The 26323-nt window shown below is 38.4% G+C and overlaps 1 long non-coding RNA gene across 1 annotated transcript in view; it reads right to left on the bottom strand.

Moving 5' to 3' along the window:
- LOC134807072 (uncharacterized) overlaps positions 1–26323 on the bottom strand; it is a 424271-nt gene that overhangs the window by 385598 nt on the left and 12350 nt on the right. The window contains exons 2-3 of the long non-coding RNA XR_010146649.1: positions 19556–19856; positions 16317–16371 (exon numbers count right to left, since the gene is read on the bottom strand). This is a non-coding gene — a long non-coding RNA (uncharacterized LOC134807072). The remainder of the gene's footprint in view (positions 1–16316; positions 16372–19555; positions 19857–26323) is intronic.

Raw genomic sequence — 26323 nt, 5'->3', positions numbered from 1 at the left:
CTTTGTTGTCCCTACTCCTCCCTAAATCACAGCCCCAGCTCTAAAACTTTAGCACTAAAATCAGCTGAAACTGAGACCTTATTTTCTAAATAGAAACTGAGGAACTATGACCCAATTCAGCAACATACAAATGTACCTACCTCATTGGATGGTTATGAGGTTTCAGTAATTGCTTACTATATCTAAAGCACTAGAATAGAGCCTAATGTGTATAAGCATTCTGTAAATGTTTTTCTAAGAACAATAATGAGGCAAGTGCATTGATGCACCAAGTACTGGGGATGGCTCAGAAGATGGAGTAATTGATTCTGGATGGAGGGGTCAGTTAAGGCCCAGAGAAAGTGACATTTCTTCTGGATCAGATAGGAGAACAGTTGAAGGGGTTTCAACAGTTGAAGGGATTAGCAAATAACACTAGCAAGGTTCTTACAAATTATATTTTTTTATTTGAGATTAATTCATAGTAAAAATCTTAGCAAATGTTATCAATATTGAATGAGGCTTAGCAGAACATTTCATTAAAAGTCTGTAGCAAAAAGCTCAAAATTATGAGATATCAGGACAGTAATGTGCTGGTAAATTAACAATGGACTGGGAGGTGTGGGAGGCCTGATGTGTAGAATTTGCCCATTTCTAGGATGTGAATACTCCAACCATAGCTGATTTTAAGCTTCATTAGTCCCCCCTTATCCAAAGGGGATACAATCCAAGACCTCTAGTGGATGTCTGAATCTGCAGATAGTACCAAACCCTATGTATACGGTCATATGTTGCTTCTGGACAGGCATAAGTTCTGAGAAATAAATTTTTGGTGATTTTGTCATTGTGCAAACATCATAGAGTGTACTTACACAAACCTAGATGGCAGAGCCTACTACACACCTGGGCTCTATGGTACAGAATATTGTTCCTAGGCTACAAATCTGTATAGTATGTTACTGTACTGAATACTGCAGGCAACTGTAACACAATGGTAAGTGTTTGTGTATCTAAACATAGAAAAGATACAGTGTTTGTGTATCTAAACATAGAAAAGATACAGTAAAAATACAGTATTATAACCTTATGGGACCACTGTCCTATATGTGGTCCATTGTTGACTGAAACTTCGTTATGTGGCCCATGATTCTACTGTGTCTTTTTGATTTGATAACCGCAAAGGCCACTAAGTGACGAATGGACAAGGAGCATCTACAATGCAGATACACTGGACAAAGGGATGACTCACATCAAAGTCTGGATGGAGAAGGCTGGCACAGATTTCATCATGCTACTCGGAACAGCAGGCAATTTTAAACTTATGAATTGTTTATTTCTAGAATTTTTCATTTTGTATTTTTGAACCCCAGGTAACTGAAACCAAGGAAAGTGAAATCATGGAGATGAGGGAACTGCTGTACCAGAAATATCAATGGACTCATAAAATTCCTAAAAATTTAACTATTGGCTCTCAGAAGCCAGTACACCAGGGATGCCAGGAGCACTCTGGGGAATAGAGAACTTGGATTTTCTTATTATGGTGCCCAGGACAGTGGAGAAGACTGATCCAATGCCCTGATCAGTGCACACTTGGAGGCCAGAGTCTCTGGAGGTGGATGAGACTTCCTATTGACTGAACTGCATGACTACTGAATCAGGCATGGGTTTTATTTGCAAGAAACAGAAACCTCTGGCTATTTTAATCAAGAGGTATAGATAGCTTACAGATTTTAGGTGATTCATAGATCAAAGTTAGGCTTCCAGTAGCAGTGTCCAAGACCAGGATAAGAAAATCCTCACCACTGCCAAGCAGTCAATGGCAAGGTCTGCCTTAAATCTCTATAGCAGGGCCTGCCACCACTCCTTCCATCAGCTCTATGCCACTTCTGCTGCTGCTTCCACAGAACACCAGACTCCATTATAGTAAAAATAAAAGACAGACATCAGGCCTGTTTGTTCCTGCGCTCCCTCTCTTCCAAAGGGATGGCTCCCTGGGAGCTTGTGATTGGTTGGACATAGGTCCGGTGCTTGCCTTCCTGCTGCACAAAAGTCTAGGTTTGAACTCTGTGCAGCTACTTGGGGAGTAAGATTCATAACTCATTCATTTCTCTAAAACAGAAAGACAAATCAAAAGTCGGAGGGCTAGTATCCTTCACAAAGTCCACTGAGATTAGCTTTAGGCCCTCCTCTGCCTTGCAGAAAGGCTCCCACTGGAACTCAATATTGCTATTCCTTAACTTCTTTCTACAAATAAAAATGTCACCTGCTAGGGAGGAATATAGGACACATTATGCCTAAGTTCTTGCCCCACTGTTTCTACACTATCACAAAAAAAAGTATTGTAAACTCTAACATTGTGTAGGAAAAACAGCCACACTTGGGATCAGACAGAGCCCATTGCCTAGGCCCTCTGTGCCTCAGTTTTGTCAACTGTAGAATGGGGACAATAATAATACTCTACCTCATTTGTTGCGGTGAGGATTCAATGAAATCTGCCAGGTAAAGAAACCTGTATCACAGTGGTGCTCAGAGCCTGTTAAAACTTTTTATGATGGGCAGTATGGCATAGTGGCAAGAGGATGACTTTTGGAGTCAGACAGACAAAGTGATGGATATGACTTGAGCTTCTGTTTTCCCATCTCTAAAATAAAGATAATAATAACAATGCCTGACTTACAGGGTTGTTTTAAAGATGAAAAGAATGTAATCTGTCTACTACAGGATCTGGCTTATAATAATAATTGCTCAATAAATAAGTCATTATCAATGTTATTACAATTATTTATGTCATGATACAGCATGGCCTAGGTGAGAATATTAGCTGTTACCAACTTGATTGACTTCTCCGAAGGCATCTTGATTAAGAAATTTAAAAACTGCAAAGAGTTCTATATTTTTTGTCATGATTTATGTCATATATTCTGGTGTACAAAGCACATTCATTGTCTCATTTGCACCCTATGCTGTTCTTGTGAGGTGATATGGTTTGGCTGTGTCCCCACCCAAATGTCATCTTGAATTCTAGCTCCCACAATTCCCATGTGTTGTGGGAGGGACCTGGTAGGAAGTAATTGAATCATGGCAGCAAATCTTCCCTGTGCTATTCTCCTGACAGTGAATAAGTCTCACGAGATCTGATGGTTTTATAAAGGGGAGTTTCCCTGCACAAGCTCTCTTCTCTTGTCTGTTGCCATGTGAGACGTGCCTTTCACCTTTTGCCATGATTGTGAGGTCTCCCCAGCCACGTGGAACCGTGAGACCATTAAACCTCTTTCATTTGTAAATTGCCCAGTCTCGGGTATGTCTTTATCAGCAGCATGAAAATGGACTAATACATGAGGCAAGCAGAGCAACTCTTTAAGACCACTATTATTTCACTCCTCTGCCTTGCAGCATAAAGAAAGAGTCTGCTGCAGAAAGGTTAAGTGATTGTCTCCATCACACAGCATATTAGTGATAGAGCTGAGGCCAAAGGGAAAGACTTCTGGGTTTGTGTGGAGTGTTGTCCCCACCACTTCATGCTGTGTTTTAGTTTTTCTTGCATCTATTTATTAACTTTTGTATGTCAGTCTCTATGCTAAATAAGTTCTGCTGATTCAAAGATGATTAAAAGAAAGTGTTTGCCCTCTAACCAAAATAATTTAAGAAAACATTCCACCACCACCCCCAGAGAATTTAATAGAAAATACTTTTACCAATTACGTTTCTCCCAATATTTCCAGAATTGTATTCACAAATAGAATGTCATATTTAAAATAGAACAACTCCTTTCACTTGAACCATCACATATAAAATTAACGTAATAACATGAAAAGCCAATGTTAAAATTAATACAGTGAAATTTTTAAAGCATTACTTTTTAACTTGTTGGAAGTTATTTCATTTTTCAAATTAACTTCACTACTAATAAACCAGCCAGTTTGCCAAGAGAAAGCTAAATTAGGTGCCAAGATATATCATTTACAACAAGCAAATTCGAAAACTTCTTAACTTTCTTTCTTTGGGTCTGGGTCTGGGTCTCCTAACACAATTTTCCTTCTGGCTTTGTTTTGACCCCAGCCACTGTGAGAAGAAGATATAAAACACTATGGGTTCCAGAATGTTCTGTCCTTGGAAGATCTCCATTTGGAGGTTTTGGCCAAATGTCCTATTAATTCCCCTATGACTAAGGCACTTTGGGGTCAGCAGAACTTGGGGTCTACAGGGATTACAGAAAAGGACTGGGTACAGAGTTCACACCAAGGCTACATGTTTCAAAAACTTGGGGCAAAGCCAGACCCTGCTTCACGGATTTGGAAGAGAGTTTGCTTAAAGAAGCTTTTCCCTAGTAAAATCTTCTGAAGTTAATATTATTGTTCTTTTATTTCCAATAATAGTAGCAGCCACCACTCAATGAGAGTTGTGTATGCGCCAAGCACTTTGCTTACACTATTTCTAATTTTTATAAATAATAAAGTTGTGAGGTATTCTAATTCCTCTTTTACAGTGACACAATTGAGACACAGAAGATTTAAGTAATTTTTCCAAGGTCACGTAATAAGAGGCAGAGATGACATTTGAAACCAAGGCTGGTTTTATTCCTCCTTCCTCTGTGCTGCTGCTGCCTCATCCAACATCTTCTACCATAGCCACAGGGTGAGCCATCAAGTATGTCCACACAGGGAATTTGAATTGTTGGTCTAAACATATTTACTGATAGCCACTTATACATCCAGCACTATATTAGGCACTGAGGAATCTCAAAGACGAATTCTAGGCTTTGGCTTATTTCTTGACTTGGAAAAAAATTTCCTTTTTGGACTTTGTCTTCTCATTTGCCAATTATCTATTTCTCTGACCACTGGACACCAGACAAAAATTAGCTTCTTCCAGCCAGGCGTAGTGCCTCATGCCTGTAATCCCAGCACTTTGGGAGGCCGAGGCGGGTGGATCACAAGGTCAAGAGATCGAGGCCCTCCTAGCCAACATGGTGAAACCCCATCTCTACTAAAAATACAAAAATTAGCCAGGCACGGTGGCACGCGCCTGTAGTCCCAGCTACTTGGGAGGCTGAGGCAGGAGAATCACTTGAACCTGGGAGGCGGAGGTTGCAGTGAGCCGAGATCATGCCACTTTATTCCAGTCTGGCAACAGAGCAAGACTCCGTCTCAAAACAAAACAAAACTTCTCCTACTTTAATTAATATTGCATGCAAAGATTGTTGTTGAACTTCCTTTGGAGAATACCCTGAGACCCTTGGCCAGAATTGGCTCTAGATTCATAGCACCACAAGTAGGACAGCTGAATGATGTTGTTCAGTGATCCTCAAATCAGAGGGTGAGGAATAGAAAGGGACAATATAGGAGTGGGGTGGGGGATGAAGAGTATTTTGAAAAAGTACAATCAATATTATAATCTAGTGTTATATTTAGAAAATGAAATGCATTGCTGTCATAATGCAGACTTTGAAAATATAACTTGACTATAACTTCTTTGCTAGTAGAGTACTGGTATAAAAAAGCTGAGTTGAGAAATGCTGCTCTACGTATATGTGAGTTGACTGGGGAAACAAAGCTTACCCCTCAGTCTTGATTCCATGGCCAAGATCTCAAGTCCATGCAAAGACTTGTTCTGTTTGCAAAACTCCAAGTCATCATTTTAGTGACTGGAATTCAGATGTGTGTTTAGTTTTATTTGTTTTGTTCTCTATCTTCCTCACTTGAGAGAGAAATAAACCAAGGTTTTCTTCTCCTAAATGGGCTAGGAGGGAGAAAAACATGAATAGATTATGTTCTAATGGGTTACCAAAGATTCCTACACACCCGCCTGGATTCCACTCAAATCCAGAGGCAAAGAGCACAGAGCATGCCTACTTTATGAAGCAAGAATGTCTGGTAAATCTACCTCTGATTTCATAGGATTGAAAATGGGTTCTGGCCATCAACTACACTGAGTCAAGACATGTATGCTTTCTGTGTCCCCCCACCCCACCCCACCGGCCACTCTTCGCCCTCCCTCATCACTGGCCAACTCATCACCTTTAAAAAATCCTCATTCACTGGCTATTTTACAGCAGAGCCTCAGGGCAGCTAGGACACATTAGTAATCACAACTAGTTTCTGAAACTAATGGCAAAAATCAATAATTTACTAAAAGGAAGGAATAGGAGGAAGGAAAGAAGAGAGGGAGGGAGGGAAGAAGGGAAAAAGGGAAGGAAGAAGGGAAAAGGGAAGGAGAAGGGGAGGGAAGGAGAGGGGAGGAAAGGACCACATGCCTGGCAAGGTATATAAATTCATCTTTCTGGAGGCAATGAGAAATGACTAGGGTTCTGACCAGCAAAAGAATATTGTAAGTGATCAAAAGTTAAGAGAGGACCTATCAAGGTAGGTGGAGAGCGTTAGATCCAGGCCTTATGTTTAGAAGGGGAATGAACACAACATTTTCATCCAAGTATTAATTTGCTAGACAATTTAAATAAACCATATTTGTGATTCTTTTTGGCAATTTATTTTTCATTTTGTAATATAGCCGGACCACTCAGAGGGCCTGGTTAAGATCCTTAAGATAGAGGGTGGGGTACAACAAACCAAACAGATGTAGACCTCTCAGGATACAAACAGAAACTAGGAAGCAGTCCCTAATCCCAGAAAGAAAATGGCTTCTAGGAGAAATGCATGGCCCACTAACATCTGCATAATTTTAAGCATGACTCTCTTCTTTTATGGATTTTATATATCATAAATCTGCCTAAAATTCAGAAAAAATTTCCACAGCTAAAAAGAAACAAAGTTTAAAACATAAATAAATACCATTACAACAGAAAAACCTCCTTCTGAGAGCAATGTTTAAAACTAGATAGAACATCAAAACAAAACAGTCTATTTGAAATATTAAAGAACAATAAATAGTAAGAAATTCCTGGGACAACATCTAGAAAAATGCAGTACCCAAAGAGATAACATTCAAAGTTACTCTGTCCTAAGGGCATTTGCCAGTATAAAGCAAAAGCTACAAATCGGAACTGCAGTTTTGGTGGACTTGCGGGTGACGCAAGTCAAAGTGCAGATTCTGCCCAAGGTGGGTTCTCTAGTAAGTCACCCCCCTCTGAAACTGGGCCCCTGAAGGTCAAGTAGCCTTCCCATGTATTTATAGCCTGGGTTTATGTCCTTTGGATGGTCTAGGGAATAACAAATTTGAACTTGTTATTTCCCTATATACCCAAAAAACAAATAAAATCCCTTCTGAAAGATTTCCTCATACCAATCACAATTCTCAAATTGTTGTTACAAATAATTTCTACTGTATCTGGACATATAGTTTCTACTACAGCAGGACAGATTCACGATGGTGAAGAAAGAATAGTAGTTACCAGAAAGGGGATGATGGCATTGACTAGGAAAGGTCATAAGAAAGTCTTTAAGAAATTGGATATATTCAATTCAAAGTTTTGTTCACTTTAATGTATATATATTATTCTTGGGGTTTTAAAAATGTTTTTAAATTGTAAAGACAAGCACAGTCAAAGATAGTCAGGCACACCAAGGAAGAAAACTCCATGAGAGAAAGCCAGAAGAAACTACAGAGAATAGAAACAAACCAAAAAGACTTCAGATAGTGGAATTGTCAGACACAGACAATAAAACAACAACTGTTTACTGTATTTAAATAAATAAGGATAAATTTAAAAATACTTCAGAGAATAGAAAATGGTAATAAGTGGCATTGTCATTTAAAAAACCAACTTCTAAAACTGGAAAAATTTATAATAAAAATTACACGAACATGTTTAACATCACATTACACATGTCAGAAGAAGGTAACTGAAAAAAAGAACGAAAGAAACTATCCAAAATATAGAACTGAGAGAGAAGAAGCTAACAAAACATGCTTGTGGAAACCAAGCAAAAGCACCACTTGAAGGGAGAGTAATAGCCTCAACTGCATATACTTCCTTTTATTGAATCTATGATAGTATCTATTGTAAGATGTGCCAATAATTTATATACTACATTGAGAAGAAAACGCTTGCAACTGAATCACGACATGCCATCAATTGTAAGATGCATCTCAGTTTCAAAAATGTTAAAATGTGTAAAATGTTCGTCTTATAATACATGAAGTATGGTATTCAGAAAGTAGAAAGGCTTAAAATCAATAAAATAAACATATCTCTCAAAAAGTTAAGAAAGGAATATCAGAAAAACCCTAAGAAATATAAAGAAGGGAAAGAGTAAAGATAGGAACAGCAATCAATAAAATATGAAACAAATAGTTCAAGAGACTGTCAACAAAACTTAAGATTGGTTCTTTGAAAAGACTAAGAAAATTAATAAAACACTGATAAAGCTGATATTTTAAAAAGAAAAAGGATACCATTATATCATAAATGGAAAAAATAAGGCCTTACTAGAAATCTTGCAGACATTGCAAAGATAATCAAGTAATACTATAAATAGTTTTATACCAATAAATTAAACTTTTTGATGTAATAGAAAAATGTCTTGTGAATATATATAACTTACTAAAACTAACACAAGAAAAAATATACCATCTGAATATCTCATAAGCATTAAAGAAATTGAATTGTACTAAAAAATGTCTCACATTCCAAAAACAAACAAAAAAATCTAGACCCAAACAGTCAAGAAAAAACAACAACAAAAAAACTTTAATCTTATGCTCTGTTCTGGGGAAATGAGAGGAAGAGAAGACAATTCTCAATTCATGTGATGAGGCCAGCAAAACAATTCAGTATGAAAAAGGAAAACAATCTTGAGCAAAATCATTAGTTAACTAAAGCAATACATAGAAAAGATAATAGGTAATGACCGAGTTGGCTTTATCCCAAGAATTCAAGTTTTGTTTAAAATTAGAAAATAAATCAATGTAATTTACTTGATTAGCAGATCAAAGAATCATATGATTATCTCACAGACAAAAGGAAGCATTCAACAAAATTTAGTATACATTCATGATAAAATTATATATAATCCTCTTTGCACATTAGGTATAGAGATAACTTCCTTATCATAAGAAAGGACAGCTACAAAAATCTACATCAAAAATGTCTTGCTTAATGGTGAAATGTTAAAATATTTACATTTGAGATCAGAAAAAAGGCAAGGATGCAAGCTTGCTTTCACTTCTATTAATCATTGAACTGGAGGCCCTTATCAGCACAATATGAAGAAAAGAAAAAAAAGAAAAGAAAAGAAATTAGAGCTGTAAAGTTTGGAAAGAAACAAAACTGTAATTATTCATAGATAATACAATTTTTAACGTAGAAAACCCCTTAGAAACTATATTTAAATTATTAAAATTGATAACAGGGTTTGGCATATTTGTTGGATACAAACTCAATATATAGAAATCAACTGTATTATTATAGTCCTTTGATAAAAATCTAGAAAATAACATTTTTAAATCATATTATCTAGTACAGCATCAAAAATATCAAGTTCCTTGGAATAAATCTAGCAAAAGATATGTGAGACTACTATGAAGAAAACTGGAAATCCTTATTAACAGTCATTAAAGAAGAGAGCTATTTCATGTTCATGGATAGGGAAACTTAGTGTTACAAAAATGTCAATTCACCATTGTTTTAAAAGTCATTGTAATTCCAGTCAAAACTCAATAGGTTGTTGAGGATTTTGACAGGCTGATTCTAAAATTTCTATGGAAGTGCAAAAGGAAAATAAGTATCTTCTTTAAGACAATCTTGAAGAAGAAAATCAAGGTGGGAGAATTATGTATACCAGATACCAAAACTTATTTTAAAGATACAGTAACAGACATTGTGGTATTGGCTCAAGGGTAGATAAATAAAACTGTAGAACTCAAAAACAGAAACATACATATATGGATTTAGTTTATGAGAAGTGGCACTGCAAATTAATGGGGGAAAGAGGGTTTTTTAATAAATTATAATGGAAAAAGAAAAATGCCAATGAATTCCTAGCTCAAACTGTATGTAAAAGTCAACTCCAGGGGGATTATGGAGCCAAATGTGAAAGACAAAACTATAAAGCTTTTAGAAAAAAATACAGTAGGTCTTCATGATCTTGGGGTAGAGGATAATTTTTTGAACAAGATGCATAAAGTAATATTCATATTGAAAAAGACTGATACATTTGACTGCATTAAAATTAAGAATTTCAGTTTACCATAAGACACCACATTGCAAGTGAAATGACCAAGCTACAGAATTATAGAAATTATCTGAAAAGCATACAATCCCAGAATCGGTAAAGAATATCTAAAAATCAAATTTTAAAAGACAGAAAACCAAATACAAATGGGCAAAAAGTCATAAACAGACGCTTCACAGTTACTAAGTCCAAATGGTCAATAAACATATGGAAAAGTGCTCAACCTCATTAATAATTAAGGAAATGAAAGTCAAAACCACAGAATACCACTACCATACACATTCATAAGAATGGCAAAAGATTAAAAGGTCTGCCAAAACCAAGTGTTGCCCAGAATGTGATGAGAGTGAAAACTGATACACTTACTTTGGAGAACAGTTTGATAATATAAACGTGTCCACCTTGGGTCTATGCCCTAGACTACAGAAACTTGCACACATGTACACCAGGATGAGTGTAAAGAATGTTTTACACAGCAGGCTCAAATAACCAAAAAAGAGACAACTGCATATATAAATTGTGGTACATTACCAATTGGAAAGCTAAAGAGAAATGAAAGCAAATGACAGCCACACACAATAACATGAGTGAATCTTACAAATATATTGATGAAAAAACAACGTATGTAATTTGATCCTATTTACATAAAGAAAATGTTAGAGATGCCAATTTGATAGTCAAATTACATAGAAGATCAAAGAGATGATTGTATTGAATTGTATTGTATTGAATTGAGGATGGTGATTCCCTCCAGGGTCAAGGGAGAAAGCTGTCATCCAGAAGGAAGCACAGGAAGCTTCTAAAATGCTGGCAGCATTCTATTTCTTAACCTCAGTGTGAAACATAGGTGTTGGCTTTATAATTATTCACATTATTGTGTATCTGTTTTATATACTTTTCTGTATGTATGTTATATTTTACAATTTTTGAAAAGTTAAAGGAAAGAAAAGAAAAAAGTTACCAGACCCTATAATCACCAAGATCTCTTCCATTGCTGAATTCCTGGGTTTTGTTTATTTTCTTTTATTTTTTTTTTTTCATTTATTCTCTAAGCCAGAAAAGTGTCACCATGTTAAAAAGGGAATATATGAAAGAAGGGACTTTATGTCATTCATCAGATAGATGATCTGGCTTTTCAGAGCCAACAGGTAAAGATATCTGCCTACCCACTGCAACCTAAAGGATACTAATGCAATTTCAGATCCTCAAGAAAAGCTGAAAATTCCTGAGCACCACCTGCATCCCAGAATGCCCCCTTAGCTCTGCAGGGAGAAAGAGATGGTAATTCAGTCTTTAGGGACAAAATATGCATGGGTTCTTTCTGGGAGATCTATAGGCCAGAGGCAGACCCTGGCCCAAATCAGACCCTAATGTCAACTCACATTAGAGAAAGAAATTGTAACCTCTTCTTAGTAACAGGTTTTCTTGCCAAAGCTCTACAGAGAGACCTTTCAGGTATAAACCAACTGGTCAAAGCAGGATGCCTGAAATCTCCAGCTCCTATTGGGGCAGGCAGATGTTATCTTTTTAACAGAAAATTTAGCACAATGCAAACTGAGTGTATGCTAAAAGCTTAGGCCCTGACTGTAGTCCTCCCATTCCTCAGAAAGTAGAATGCTATAGTGACTCAGATTAATCGAGTCAATCAATAAATAATTATTGAGCAAATGATGCGAGTTGGCCACCTCTACTAAAAATTGAGGTAATAACACTAAAAAGGCACATGTTCTACCTTGGAAGATACTTGAGAAGATAGTCATCCACAAATAGGCCCTTAACATACAATGAGAATAATCACTTCTACAGATTTCTGTGTTAAGTGCAGGGGCAGCACTAAAGAAGCAATTAAGGCTGGGCACAGAAGCGCATGCCTGTAACGCCAGTAGTTTAGGAGGCTGAGGTAGGCGAATCACTTGAGGCCAGGAGTTTGAGACCAGCCTGGCCAACATGGCAAAATTCTATCTCTACTAAAAATACAAAAATTAGCCAGGCATGGTGGTACATGCCTGTAATTCCAGCTACTGGGGTGGCTGAGACACGAGAATCGCTTGAACTGGGAGGCGGAGGTTGCAGTGAGCTGAGATCATGCCACTGCACTCCAGCCTGGGTGACAAAGCAAGACTCTGTCTCACAAAACAAACAAACAAACGAACAAACAAAAGAAGCAATTAAGTCAAAGAAGTCTTCATGAAAGATGTAACACATGTTCAATGATCCAAGAGTGTTTGAGGATAATATTGGGGTCAGTTGACTAGATAGAAAATCATAAACTTTTAAAGCCTTAAATCTAATACCTTTGAATTCTCTGACAGATGCTATTAAGATTCCTATGTCCTCTCTGATGATGTCTATGCGACAGCAAAATACTCCACTAAATGATTCTCCATGGTAATGATTGCTATTCCTGTTGCTATTAATTTTACTGAATTCACAAGCCAATAAGTTTGACATGTAGATTTAAAGTGGGCATACATCTCCTCCAATTGTTAGGTTTTAAAGCCTGCACTTACAGGGGAAAATTTCACATAGTCAAAAATACCCTTCACAAAGCCCCCTATTTTATCCACACATGACAGCATACATTATCCTGTGTATATACAGCCCTATACAATAATTTTTAGGCATGTTTAAGTGTAAGGACCACTGAGCTAGACTAACAAAAGACAAACAGGGCAGTCTCCATGAAGATGTCTGGGCATGCAAATAATTCTGGTTTTGATGTAATTATCAGACTCCTAGCACTGAAGGAGAGATGGTTGGAGAATTCTATAGTATTTCCAGCTTATCTGCATAGTTTATTCCATTCTGTTGTAAACTTACCTTCTCTAACTTTCTTTAACCTTACTATCATATGTATGTTCCTGCTAAGTGTTTTCTTATTTATGAGTCCATGGTTCACAAGATAAATGAGTCATCTAGGTAATTTTTTTCCTATCACTTCCATTGGATGATGGTAGCTTGATGCTGTTCAACTCTATTTCTGGAAAGACACGCCTATCCCCTGAAAGGAAAAGGTTTAAGTAGAGGGGGATTTTCCAGGACAACACCTAAATTTCATGTTTGCTCGACTCAGAAATATATCAGCTTAGAGACTGAAGGATCTTAGAAATCACCTTGCTTAACACTTAGCCAGCAGAGAGTGGAGGGAGTGACATATGAAAGTGAAGCTGACAAGGAGTAGATCTGTGTTCCAGTTTCACCTCTGCTATTGAGAAAACCACATTATCTCCTTGTGGTCCAAGTTCATCTACTTGTGAATGGAGGCTTTACTACATTTTTAAAATATGACCCCATCTAACTTGGGCTTGAATAACCTTGTCCAATCACTTAATCTTTCCATACCTCAATTTTCTCATCTGTAAAATGAGAATAATAATAGTTTCTACCTTAAAGGATGTTATAAAGATGAAATGTCATAAAGGATTAAATGCGTAATTATATGCATATATTTATACACAGTATATGTATATATGTGTGCATATACACACACATACATACATACATACACACGCATACACACACACACATACACACACATATAGAGAGAACAGTATGCACTCAGTAAAATTTGCTGCCATATAAGAATATTATTGTTACTGTTATTAGGCTGTGATTCTTTCTTCCTGCCATATGAAATCCCAAAAGTCCAGCCCAAGAAAGCGTATCACAAGTTACACAATGATTACCAGTTAATTCCACATTTTGTGAACTTCTACTGATCATGAATATCTAAACTAAGCCAGGCACCTACCCCCACCCACCCCCCACACACTACAATACACCAGTTTCCAACATGGCAAGTGGCCCACAGCTGAACCATTTACACAGCCACATCTCAAAGGCAGATGGGTAATCCAATAATGATGTATAAGCACCTTTCCCCACCACAATTTATTTTATTCTAATTATATAAAAGTGCTCTGGGAAGCAACCTAATCAAGAACAATTTAAATTTTGCAAATGAACAAAGAGTTTCCAGTGTAAATTCCCAGATCTCATTATAACAAACATGGATGAGATAGAGCTACAGCCTGGCCTACACAAATGCCTTCAAAATATTCTCAACAGGGAGTAGGACTAGATGGCTTCCAATGATTCTTCTAACCCTAGAATACTAGTATTCCATTGGCTAATATTACATTCAAAATGTAGGAAGTCAAATGGAAAATAATTATCAACAAAGGTGTATTCATGGTGTTTATTTAAAACTATGTAGTAAGGGTCAAGGCTGGAACTTTATATTCCACTAGCCACTTTCTTTGCCCTGCTTTGAGTGCCTTCATCGGGTTAACTTCCTTTTTAACACTGGCTTGCACTCACTTTCCTGGGGTAGTTTGTTTCCCCAGGTTCTTAACTTTCAACATGCTCTAATAAGTCACTCTCTTGCTTCTCCAAACAGGTTTGACCAAAGCTGTGCCCCCTCCTCCTATAGAAATTATGTTGTAGTATGGTTTTTCAGAATCCCCAGCCTTTTTAGGTTGCAATTACCACCAACCCTGTACCTCCTCGGTTTTTATTCCAGCCTCCATATAAAAAAAAAAGAAAGGAAAAAAGCAGATGATTGTTTAATCCTTCCAATTAACATTTTATAAAAGCAATCACTTCATGTCCGCAGTCTGAGTGGGGCTAGGTGGGAATTAAAGGGCCACAGTACATCATAAAGTGGCTAAAAAGAAACACTTTGAGCCAATTCACCGGGGACAGTCCCTGCAAAACCAGAATGTCTACTCACTTTGACCTACAGCAAAAAGTGTCAAATAACTAGGACAAGTGCTAGTGCAAACCACTGGTCTAGTCGTTAAACCTTAGCACAGCCACTGGGTAAATGGGGCCACACTCAGACCCACCAATTAAAGAAGCAATCTGGCGAAAAAAGAAACATTGAGTTTTTTTCTTTTCAAGTTTTTTTTTTTTTTCTCCCTCAGAAAGACCTGAAGACATAAATGATGAGAGGAATAGCACTCTGGCCAATATTTTGGAGTTTTCTACTTAGGAAATCAACATAATCTTTTCTACCTAAGTAAGGTGAAACCACTTTGTTATATCAGGAACTGCTGCTGCTGGGAGCTAGGCTCATGGCAGCCTAGTGAACGAGGCCCTGTTTTCTGTTAATGTGTTTATGGTTTACACAGAGAAAATGATAGCATTTTAAGAGGCAAAAGAAAATCCTTGGTCAGCAACCAGGCAGCCTTCTAGCCTTCTATCGGAAGTTGTGCTAAAGGGCAGTTGACAACTTGAGGCTCACTGTTCTGGGTAGATGAGATTTTCAGGCAGGTGGATCAAGGCAGTGATGGAGAATAACAATAAAAGAGCTAACATTTCTGCTGTGGCAGCTCTGAGGTAGATCCTGTGTGAAGCCCTTTATACGTATTAGCATACTTAATAGTTTCAGTAACCCTAGGGACAGTTTCTATTAATATCTCCATCTTTCAAATAGAGAAACTGAGGCACAGAGTTATAAGAAAATTATAGGTCACAGAACTAGAAAACCGTCATATCTCATCAATAACACACCCACCATACATTCCTCTCCTGCAGCATCTCTGGCTGAACTTTATTTATCTTCTTTCAGAGCAACTGCAGCAAGATGGCCTTGCTTATAAGGTACAAAAGTCAAGACCCAGTAACACCTCCTACATTTATTTGAATAAAGGCATATCATTTTCAAAAATTAACGCATCTTATTGGGCCCCACAACACCTTATGGGGTAGAAAAGGCAAGACTATTTATTTTGTTTCCAAATTCTCTTTGAAATTGTATCCAGTGACTAAGCATTCTCTGTGATTAAACTTTTAGAAGTTTCTTTCAAAACAATAATTGTCAAGATAGAGTAAGTCGATAACTTTACCCATTTGTGGCAGGAAAACAGACAGGTTATCTTGTTTGGAGCAGTGTCTGAATGTGGGGTGAGAGAGGGAAAGTGCATTATGAAACCATAGGGATGGTAGCCAGCACACCCCAAGTAGCTCAGAGACTCATGAGCCCAGGCAATGATTCTGTGTATTTTCTCTGCCTTGTTTCTACAGGCTTTTGAAAATTAGGCCCAAATAAAGTAAGCACTTCTGAAAGATAGAGCCATTTGGGAAGTTGACATTTTCCCTAAATTCCCTCTTTTCTATTTTTACTCCCATTTCTGAGTCGTGGTATAAAATTGCAGGCTCTGCAGAGATCTAGAGCAGTGATCAAGTCCCGGCTTCTGTACTTACTAATAGCAGGACCTACAGCAAGGTACCTCATCAGTCTGGGTCTCAGTATTTTCATCTGAAAAATGGAGATTTTGGCTGAGAAAATCAAAATAATGTAGATTGTGCTGAGTATAGCTTTTGGTACTTACTAATCATTGAAGAACACAATCCTCATCTCTACCCCCTGATTAATGTTTGCTATAAGTGAGGATGTGAATAAGGCATAACTGGTAATGTACAATATTTCAGACTTTCAAAAAACCTTGATAAGATTTCATACCTGTGGCCACATTGGGTCACATAGCATCAGAGAACTGACTATCTCAAGGCTTTGAAATGTATTTTAAAACAGGACACAACAGATTGGGATAATCATATACTTCACTGTGTCAAAAATTGCTCAGTTTGGGGTTCCCCAGAGATTTGTTCTTTGAATAATCTTGTTTAACATTTGAATAGATGACTTAAAAAATCAAATCCTAAAATGCCTGCCAATAACACAAAGAGCTTCTGGGCAGTAAAATACCTATCAAAATGATAAAGTTAAACATCAGGCTAAATGTTTAAGACTTGCAAGAGACCCACTTAAAAGCTTAGTTGAAATCAAGCAAACCTGAGTTTGAATTCTGTCACTTGTTAGACGCATGAAGTGGCGCCAATTATTTAACCATGCCATCCCTCTGTTTCTTCACTTATAAATTGGGAATGCTAAGAGTGCCTGCTTCATAGGTTGTAAAGATTACATGAGATAATCCAAATGAGGTCCTTCCTCAGCACTATGCCTAAGCATATGAAGCAACTGATGAATGTTAGTAAACGGTGGTGTTGGTGACAGTGGCGGTGAGGTGGTCATACGATGATGGTGATGATGGTGATAGTAGTGGTAGTGGTGGTTATAATGATGGTCTTTGTGATGGTGGTGGTGAGGTGGTCATAATGATGATGGTGATGGTGATAGTGATAGTAGTGTTAGCGGTGGTTATAATGATGGTCTTTGTGGTGGTGGCGGTGAGGTGGTCATAAAGATGATGGTGATGGTGATGGCAATAGTAGTGTTAGTGGTGGTTATAATGATGGTCTTTGTGGTGGTGGTGGTGAGGTGGTCATAATGATGATGGTGATGGTGATGGCGATAGTAGTGGTAGCGGTGGTTATAATGATGGTCTTTGTGGTGGTGGTGGTGAGGTGGTCATAATGATGATGGTGATGGTGATGGCGATAGTAGTGGTAGTGGTGGTTATAACGATGGTCTTTGTAGTGGTGGTGGTGAGGTGGTCATATTATGATGGTGATAGTAGTGATAGTGGTGGAATAATGATGGTGATGGCCATAATGATGGTGGTGGCCATGGTTGTGGTAGTTGTGATTATCATGATGTTGATGGTGATGGTGATGGTGGAGTTCTTTCAACAGCCATCCTATGCCAGCTCTTTGCCAGCAATGCTGTCTCCTTGGCAAATAGTCACTAACATTTCCACCTGAATTTAAGAAACATGAAGCTGTTCTCTGAAGCATCTCCTGGCCTACAACATAGAACTGACTACTCTGGATATTGTGCCTTCTCTGTTTCTCACGTATATATCCATTCTAATACCTGTAATGTCTTATTGTATTTTTGTATTTGTATCCCTAACTCCCCTAGTAGACTATAAACTCCTTGAGGGTAGGGATATTATTATTCTTTATATCTCCAGTGCGAGTAAAGTGCCAAGCTCATACAGGTACTTAATAAGTGTTTGGGAATAAGTGGTAAATGAATGAATGAATATGTGAATGAATATGTAAATAAAATGGCAGCAAAACCATGGGCACTATGTGAAAGGCAATAACTTATAAAGGACCTGCTTCTATACTTTAAGAAAAATATAAAACTGGAAAAGTTCCAATATACTGAATTTGGAGGGTGATGGAAAAAGAATAAGGGTAGTAAGGCTTCAATTCTTAGACTCGTGAGGACATTAATAAGGTGAATAAGTACACAGTCACAAAAGAACAGAATATTGCAACTCAGACTTACAACTGTGAAGTCTGAAAGTATTACTAGAACAATAAAATCAAGTACTGCTTTCATCATGGATGAATGTATGAATCCAAGAGCTAATTCAAGCTGAAAAATACAAATGGGCTTTCCAAAAACTGAAAATAATTTACTGACAGTTGACTGAAATCCCATTTATATTTTCATTCGATTCAACAAATCATTAAGAAGCACCTACTCATAAGCTTAGGACTGAAATACAGACATGAAAAATACAGCTCCTGCCCTGAAGAAACTTATATTTTAGTAGGAAGACAGCTGTAGGCAATCAATTATACAGTGCTTCTCAAATCATCTATGGTAAGGAATCACTTCTTTCATTTCCAATATGTCACAGACTGTTATTTTTGGAAAACACAATAAAAATAAACGATTAGAAAAATAAAATTATCTAAAGATATACAAAATATAAGCCCCAATTTTTTGTAGTTATTAGAGTCAACAAACAAAATTATTGTCAAATTGCCATAACTGTTACTAAATCATCAATTTCTATACTTTTCTCATCATGGAATATTAACAATTTGCAGACCAGCAGGGTTCCATAAGCCATATTTTGCATAGTATTGACATTTAATACACTAAGTTTGTTGCTTTAACAGAGATAATAATTGGAGAACAGGACAAGAAGTTTTTAAGAAAACTTACATTATTTGGGAACCAAGCGTACTTGACTGATATATAATCCTCAAACCTTACCTATCCCTCAGACTGAAGACCATTTTTCTCTTCCTCTCCAGTATCTATTTTCTTAAAAATATAGCACACATTTTCTGCCTCATCACCATGCCAGGACTATTTCATAGCCTACAACAAAATAGCATCACTACACTTTTTCATATTTCTCTTGTAATATTTATATCCTGCCATCTGAGATAGCTATTGATCTCTTTTCCCATTAGATGTTAAGCTCCTTAAGGGCAAGAGCTTTATCATATTTACCTTAATATCCTCCACAGCACCTGGCAGATACTCAATTATTGCTTGTGGAATGAGTGAAAAAAAATGAAGTAATGAATGAACAAGTGAACCAGCTACTACTCAGTGCCTCCGAAAACAGATTATTGAGATGTACTATGTTTTAATGTATTTGATATCAAAGGTTAATGCATCCCTTTGGACTTAAGCTGCTGGAATCACTTAATTTTTCTATACTTGTTCCACATGTGAAATTCCAACCGACATCATGAAAGTTTGATTAAACAGACCAAGAACAGTATACCTGATGGATGTCAATTCCCCCAGGGCAGGATGTGGCTCTGGAAACCAGAAGACTCGACACTACAGAGCTGAAAGTTCTCAAAAGGAGCACAAGTCCTCTGCCAGGAGTAAAACGATGTGTACTTCACCTCCAAAGAAGAAACAACGCAAGTTCAGAGACACAGAGGTGTCTGGATTAAGTCATCATATTTTGAGCCTGTCGTTCCTCTCATATGTCCCACTCCCTTTTCATACTGTATTCACTTCCCATCATAAGGGGTAAAAACTGGAGGATTCAGTGGTATTGCAAAAATATTTCCAACCTAAGGAAGCAAAAGGACAAAGCAGTTTCAGCTTCCAAGATTATTCTAGCTCCTCAGAACCTCTTGTTGCCCTTGAAGCTGGTTTCCTGGAGCAGCTAAGATTCCCAGGACTCTGCAAGCAGCTAGAGTTATCTGGTGAGTGATCAGAAGGCTTCTGGGAGGAGGCCCAGCTGGGATTCCTTCCAAACCGTATCTGCACCACCTGTAACTCTTTAGTACGTTTGCCTGCCAGAAGACCGACCCAAGCCTGAAGGGGGATGGGGAAAGCTGCCATTCCAGAAAGAACCACCAGCCAGCTTTGGCAGCAGAAGGGCGTCCTTGTGCATTGAGAAGGAGTCAGGACTTCCAGCGAAGGGCACCTCGCCAGCCCTGGTATGCAGATCCAGGACCTGTGCCCACTCAGCCTGCCCCAACTTGCCCAGGAGAGAGAGAGGCCAGGGAAAAACGGGAAAGGTGTTCATTCCCCCACCTCCTTCCAGTTACAGCCAGTTCCAGGCTCCTTTGAAGTCCTGGCCCAGGAGCTATGACCAGTACTAATGCTGGGGCTTTTTCAGTGAGCCTCTGAGATTCAGGTTTTTTCTCCTTCTCTGGAAGGCAGACCAACATAAATCAAAAAGCACAGGCTTTAGGAGCAGATAAACCTCAATTCAAATCCTGGCTGGGCCATTCACTGGGTTTAGAAACCCAAGGAAGTTATTCAACTTGTCTTAACCTTGGAGTTGTTATTTGTGAAATACCATTAATCTAGCCCAGAGTTTCTCAACCTCAGCACTATTGACATTTTGGACTAGATGTTTTTGTGGGGGTGGGAGGAACTGTCCTGTGCATTATAAAATATTTTGCAGCTTCTCTGGCCTACCCACTAGATGCCAGTAGCACTCTCCGTCTCCCAGTGGTGACAACCAAATAAATGATTCCTGATAGTGGCTAATATTCCCCTTGAGGGAGGGAGCAGTAAGTCACCCCCAGCGGAGAACCACTAACCTAACCCAATTTTTAGGATTGTTGTTTTTTACATATTAGTACAATTATAGAGAGTCCAGTACCTATGAATGAGCAAAAGCAAAGCACCCAAGAATTATTAAATCCTGTGGCAGATGCCATTACCACTCCACCCACATCCCCTCAGCTCTCACCTCAGTACACTGCTGGGGCTTCCCACAACTGCCTGGGACTCTCTGGCCTTAGGAGTACAGTTTTTCTGCACACAAAGCAATTTCATTGCTGAGGCCCTCAGAAACAGGCCTTAACCACTGATAGATGATGAGTTGGTGTATAAATACCCCAGCTTCCTAGCTGCTTAGTTGAGATAATTCTAAGGAGTGTTCTCCACTATTTCCCAGAAATTCCTAGTAAGATCAGACTCCATTGTCTATAGTGGTAACTGGTTGTATAACACACCCCATCCCTATCCAATTTTCCTACTACTCCACAGGTATTTCCTAGGATTACTTCCCAAACTGCACAATTTCCTCTATCTTTCATGTGTTTTTTTTAGGAACCTACTACCTACAAATTATGCCTTCTATTTCTTTTATGTGTGTGTGTGTGCGTGTGCGTGTGTGTATGTGTGATGGAATCTTGCTCTGTTGCCAGGCTGGAGTGCAGTGGCACCATCTCGGCTCACTGCAACCTCCGCCTCCTGGGTTCAAGTAATTCTCCTGCCTCAGCCTGCCAAGTAGCTGGGATTACAGGAGTGCACCACCACACCTGGCTAATTATTGTATTTTTAGTAGAGATAGGGTTTCACCATGTTGGCCAGGATGGTCTCAATCTCGTGATCCACCCATCTCGGCCTCCCAAAGTGCTGGGATTACAGGCGTGATCCACCACACCCAGCCTATGCCTTCTATTTCTATAAATGTTCAACCTTACTGATTTATCAGGCTTCTCATTAGTACTTACTCAGGTCTGGTGTTTCCAATTTTTTTTAAGTACCACAAATAAGCTACTGTTCTCTGGGGACTACTGAAAATTGTGATCAACACATCCCAGATGGTCTCAATGCATGTAGAAAATAAGAAGTTAAAATCCTCATTTCTCGCTCAGTCCCTGAGCCCAATCTAAGCGCCATATTGCTGCCACATAGCTTCCTTCTAAAATGTACATCACATCATGTCCGACATGAACCTAGTGGTCTTGTCCATTGCTGTAACCTCAGTCCCTAAAACCACAACTGGCACATGGTAGGTACTGGGTGCTATTTGTTGAATTACTAAGTGAATGTCATTTTCACGCTTAAAATCTTTGCATGCTTCCCTATGTTATCAGTAAAGGAAAAAGGCCAAACTCCTAAAATAATACATAAGGCAGAGGCTTCATGGCTCTATCTCTGTTTCCCTCTCCAACTTCATCTCTCACCACTTATGCATTCTCTCTTACTCCAAAATATATATAAATAACCTGTATTTTAGCCATCCCATACTCGTGGTTCCTATAAAATTACATTCTTTTTATGGCTATGATTTTGCATATGTTGCCCCCTCAAGTTGATACCAACAGGTTCCTGCAGAGGTGCTCAACTCTGACTTCCCCTGGATGGCCTGCCCTGATCCCTTTGAGTAAGGGTAGTCTTTTACTGCTCCCATTACACTATTGAAATTTCTGTTTGCTCAGTAATCTGCCCCACCAGAGAGAGAGAGTGTTTTGAAGTAAGAGGCCATGTCTTTGCTTTGCAGTTATTCCCATGCTTGACATATTTTAGGTGCTCAGAAAATAAATGCTTGTGCATTAATGAAAGGCTTTGATTGTTCTCTGTAGTAATATTTTGAAGACGCTTTAGTATGTTATCCTCATTCCTCTAAATCAGCAACTGACTTATGCCTAGAGAGAATATTGGGGAATCTTAGGGATTCCCTAACTGCTAACCGCCTTCAGAAAGATAAACCACGGGTACAAAAAGTGCATTATCTAAGCTTCCTATCGTTACAATTTGGCTTTACTAATCATGAGAAGAACATAGTGCCTTGGCCAAGGAGTAATGTGACACGCCACCTGAGCTTATAGAGGAGGCTCAGTGTATGAAAACAAACTCCTCCCACATTGCACAACCAAGTGGGTGGCTGTCATGAGAACCCAGAAAAGCTATTTGGAAGTGGTTCTCTTCATTGAGCTGAGCTCTTTCAACCCAGCACAGCTTCAAGATGGAATGTTTACAAATTCAACATAAGGCCTTAAACCTTGAAGCTCAAGCCCCGTATTAGTGAGCAGGTTTTATGGAGACAGAGGGTAGAAAACAAGAGAAGAAGATGTACTGACTATGCTTCAAAGGTCCAATTAATTCTGCATCTAAATCACCTTCAGAGAGAAGGATCTAGCTGGGACACAATGACCCCTCCTCACTTCCCCACCCTTCTTCAACTCTCACCCTCCCAAAGCAAAGCTGGTTAAAAAGCCCCAGACATTTCCTTTCCAAAACTACCCTGAGACTTGGATAAAATCTAATCACATGACAAAAGAAATTGTATTGAAAATGAAGAACACAATGAAAGAAGAGTTTTCACTATATTGATGCAATCATGCAACCAGCAAGCACTAAGCATCTACTTATGTGAACAGTTCATGCATCAGGAGGCACTTGTTTGCCTCGGGAAAATGACATTATTTATAAGGTGCCCTCTAAGACAAAGTATCTTGTCAAATGCTGAATATGATGTCTAAAAAGTAATAGATGTTCACATGATGCTAAGTCTCCTGTATCCTGTACCCTGTCAGTAGGGAGACATTAATTGAAGTCTCTATTGTGTAGTCTGTCTTACTGAGCTAAAAATCAACCAGCATCCATTTTCAACAAAATCAATGACATAGGTCCTCTACTAGGGCCACCAGCTAATTTTCCTCAGTTCCAATTTCCTAATCTTTAAATACCCTATTGATATCTGTTTATTTCACCAACAGTCATTCTACCACTATGTAATTATCCCTAGTTCTCTAAGCCCTTCAGTAATTTGACCACTTATAAAACTTGAATGAAATATGAATGTTGTCTTTTTCTTCCTGTGTTTCTAAAAAATACCTTCCACTTGACAATACATGATAACATATGCCATCACAAGCACACTTCAAAAGTATGATCTACACAGCACAGGGGAGTCCCCTCAACTCAACAGGGAGTTCTTTGGGAATTGGTTCTAGGAGTTGGTCCATTTGAGGCCATGAAAGTTCCATGTAGAAACAAAGGTAAAGGCTGAACTTTCTCAGAAAGAAATCATAGAACCACCAAATGCCCAAGCTCAAAGGAATTCCTGGAGACCACAAAACCAGCTAACTCATTTGACAGCTGAGGATACTTTTGGATAAACCAGGGAAGATATTTAAAATGCTCAAGTCCCAATAACAAGGAAGGGGAAGCCAGGCCAAGACTCAAGCATTCTGATGTCCACACTCTCCTCTTTCTACTGCTCCACACTACCTGTCAATGAGCATTACCGTTACTGAATCCCACAGCCTCCTGGACAAGCTTGCCTGGCATTGGCAGTGCCAGGCATTGGCAATGTGTTTAGCCAGTAGTTTAGACAACCCACAGGAAGAGGTGAATGTTCTTTGCTATGCAAGTGCTAACCATCTCAGGTTACTTTCAGACCAGTAATTCCACGTGGCCTTTATGAGAAGACTCAAAAAGTTACTTATCCAGGACCTTGTAGATAATTAACAGAATAATTAATTAGGGGCAGAGTAGAGACTAGATTCCAGTTCTCCTAACTTCCTATATAGCATACTTTCTCCTCCTTTAAAGTCTCCCATGCAGAGAAATCTCAAAGAGGAAATGATGGATTTCAACATTCAAGTCTCAAACCAATCATTTTGAAACCAACATACTATATAATATCCCATCCTACTTGTCTAACGTTGGCCAAAACAATCTCCTTCAGCTGAAACCTTCCTGGTACCAACTTTTCCTGCTAAAGGCAAACACAAATCCAGCTAAAATAACTGCTACTGCTGTTGTAAATATTGTTAGTACTTGTAGGGCTCCACAGAATGAGAGGTAATTCTCTTTTTATGTGCAGCAGTAGCAAGGGTGTTTAAATGTCATCTTTATTTTGACAGTATTTCAGAGAAAGGCATTAATGCCACATTCTATTTAGATAAATTTTTATTATATTGAAGGCCAGTGCCTTTCCATATTGGATTCTCTTGATGGACAAAAGACTCTGAAATAGCACCCAAAAAAGTATTTTTTAAAGCACTATTGTTCTTATGGAAAAAAAATTTAATTCTGACAACAATGTATAGAGAAGGGTAGCCTGGCAGAATTGCTTCAACAACGTCAGTGATTTAAATTTAGTTTTACTTTAACTCATGGCCCTAACACCTTCATTCTCCAAAGACTCCATCCCTGACTAACAGTCTCAATTTCTATGTGGTTTTCTTTTTTATATGTCATGCCTAAGATGTAACGGGTAGTTCAGCCTTTACACAGATTATCAGGTGAATTTAGCAAATGGTACGCACAGAAAGAAGGTCCTTTTCCAAAAGAGAGAGAAAGAGAAAGAGAGAGAGTGCAAAGAAATAAATTCTCCTGGTTATTTAGTGCTGGTAAAGAGAGTATCAATTAGCATAGCCCGTTTAAAACCATGATGGTGAAACCAAATTAGAGCCAGAAAATGTTCAATCTTTTTGACAGTCACTCCTGGAAATAACTCCTAGAAAAGTTATGTAAGTAGAATATTCATTCCAATGTTAACCAGAATGGGGAACAGAGGCTTATATGCATGAGAAAATAAGGATGTCCATTGTCATGTTGACTAAAATAGAAGAAGGGTTGTGAGACAAAAACTGGAAAAAACCTCAATGTCCAACAATAGAGATATACTGTAGTAAAATAGAGTATCAATGTGATTACATGTGCAGCCATTGAAAATAATTACAAAACTTATTTAAAATATTTTTAAAATGAAACATTCGAGAATACAAAAGAATATGTATGTTTTAATTATAGTAATTTTAAAATATGTCATTCCCTGCTTCAAAGCCTTCAGTGGCTCACCACACAATCTCCTTAATATGGCCATTAGGCCCTCCTTTGTCTGGTCTCTACATACCCCTCCAACCTTAACTCACCCCACTCCCTAACTGCCCTGGCTCTGAGTGTTTAGAGACCTGAGAAATTGCCTAAACATGTCACCCTCAGTGATCATCTGAGGCATCACTTCTTTGAGAAGGCATCCGTGACCTTCCCCACAGCAAGGCTTTCTATGTCAGCACTATCACACTGCATTGCAATTGACTGTGCACTTTTCATTTGCCCTAAGTGGACTGTGAGCTCCTTTTCAACTGAGATCTTGTCTATCTTTCTCACAGCTGTGTCCTAGAACCTGGCACAGTGCCTGGCATATGGAGGGGCTCAACAGATGTGCATTGGATGGATGAAAAAATAAAAGAATGATCAATGAGTGAATCAGTGAAGGAATCAATGAGCAAATATCATTGCTACTAGCCTCTCTGCTTCCCACTTTGAGTGAATA

The sequence above is a fragment of the Pan troglodytes genome, chromosome 8 (assembly GCF_028858775.2).
Source record: "Pan troglodytes isolate AG18354 chromosome 8, NHGRI_mPanTro3-v2.0_pri, whole genome shotgun sequence".
Lineage (NCBI taxonomy): Eukaryota > Metazoa > Chordata > Mammalia > Primates > Hominidae > Pan > Pan troglodytes.
Note: the sequence above shows the minus strand (reverse complement) of the source record. Positions and strands in the feature narration are given on the sequence as shown.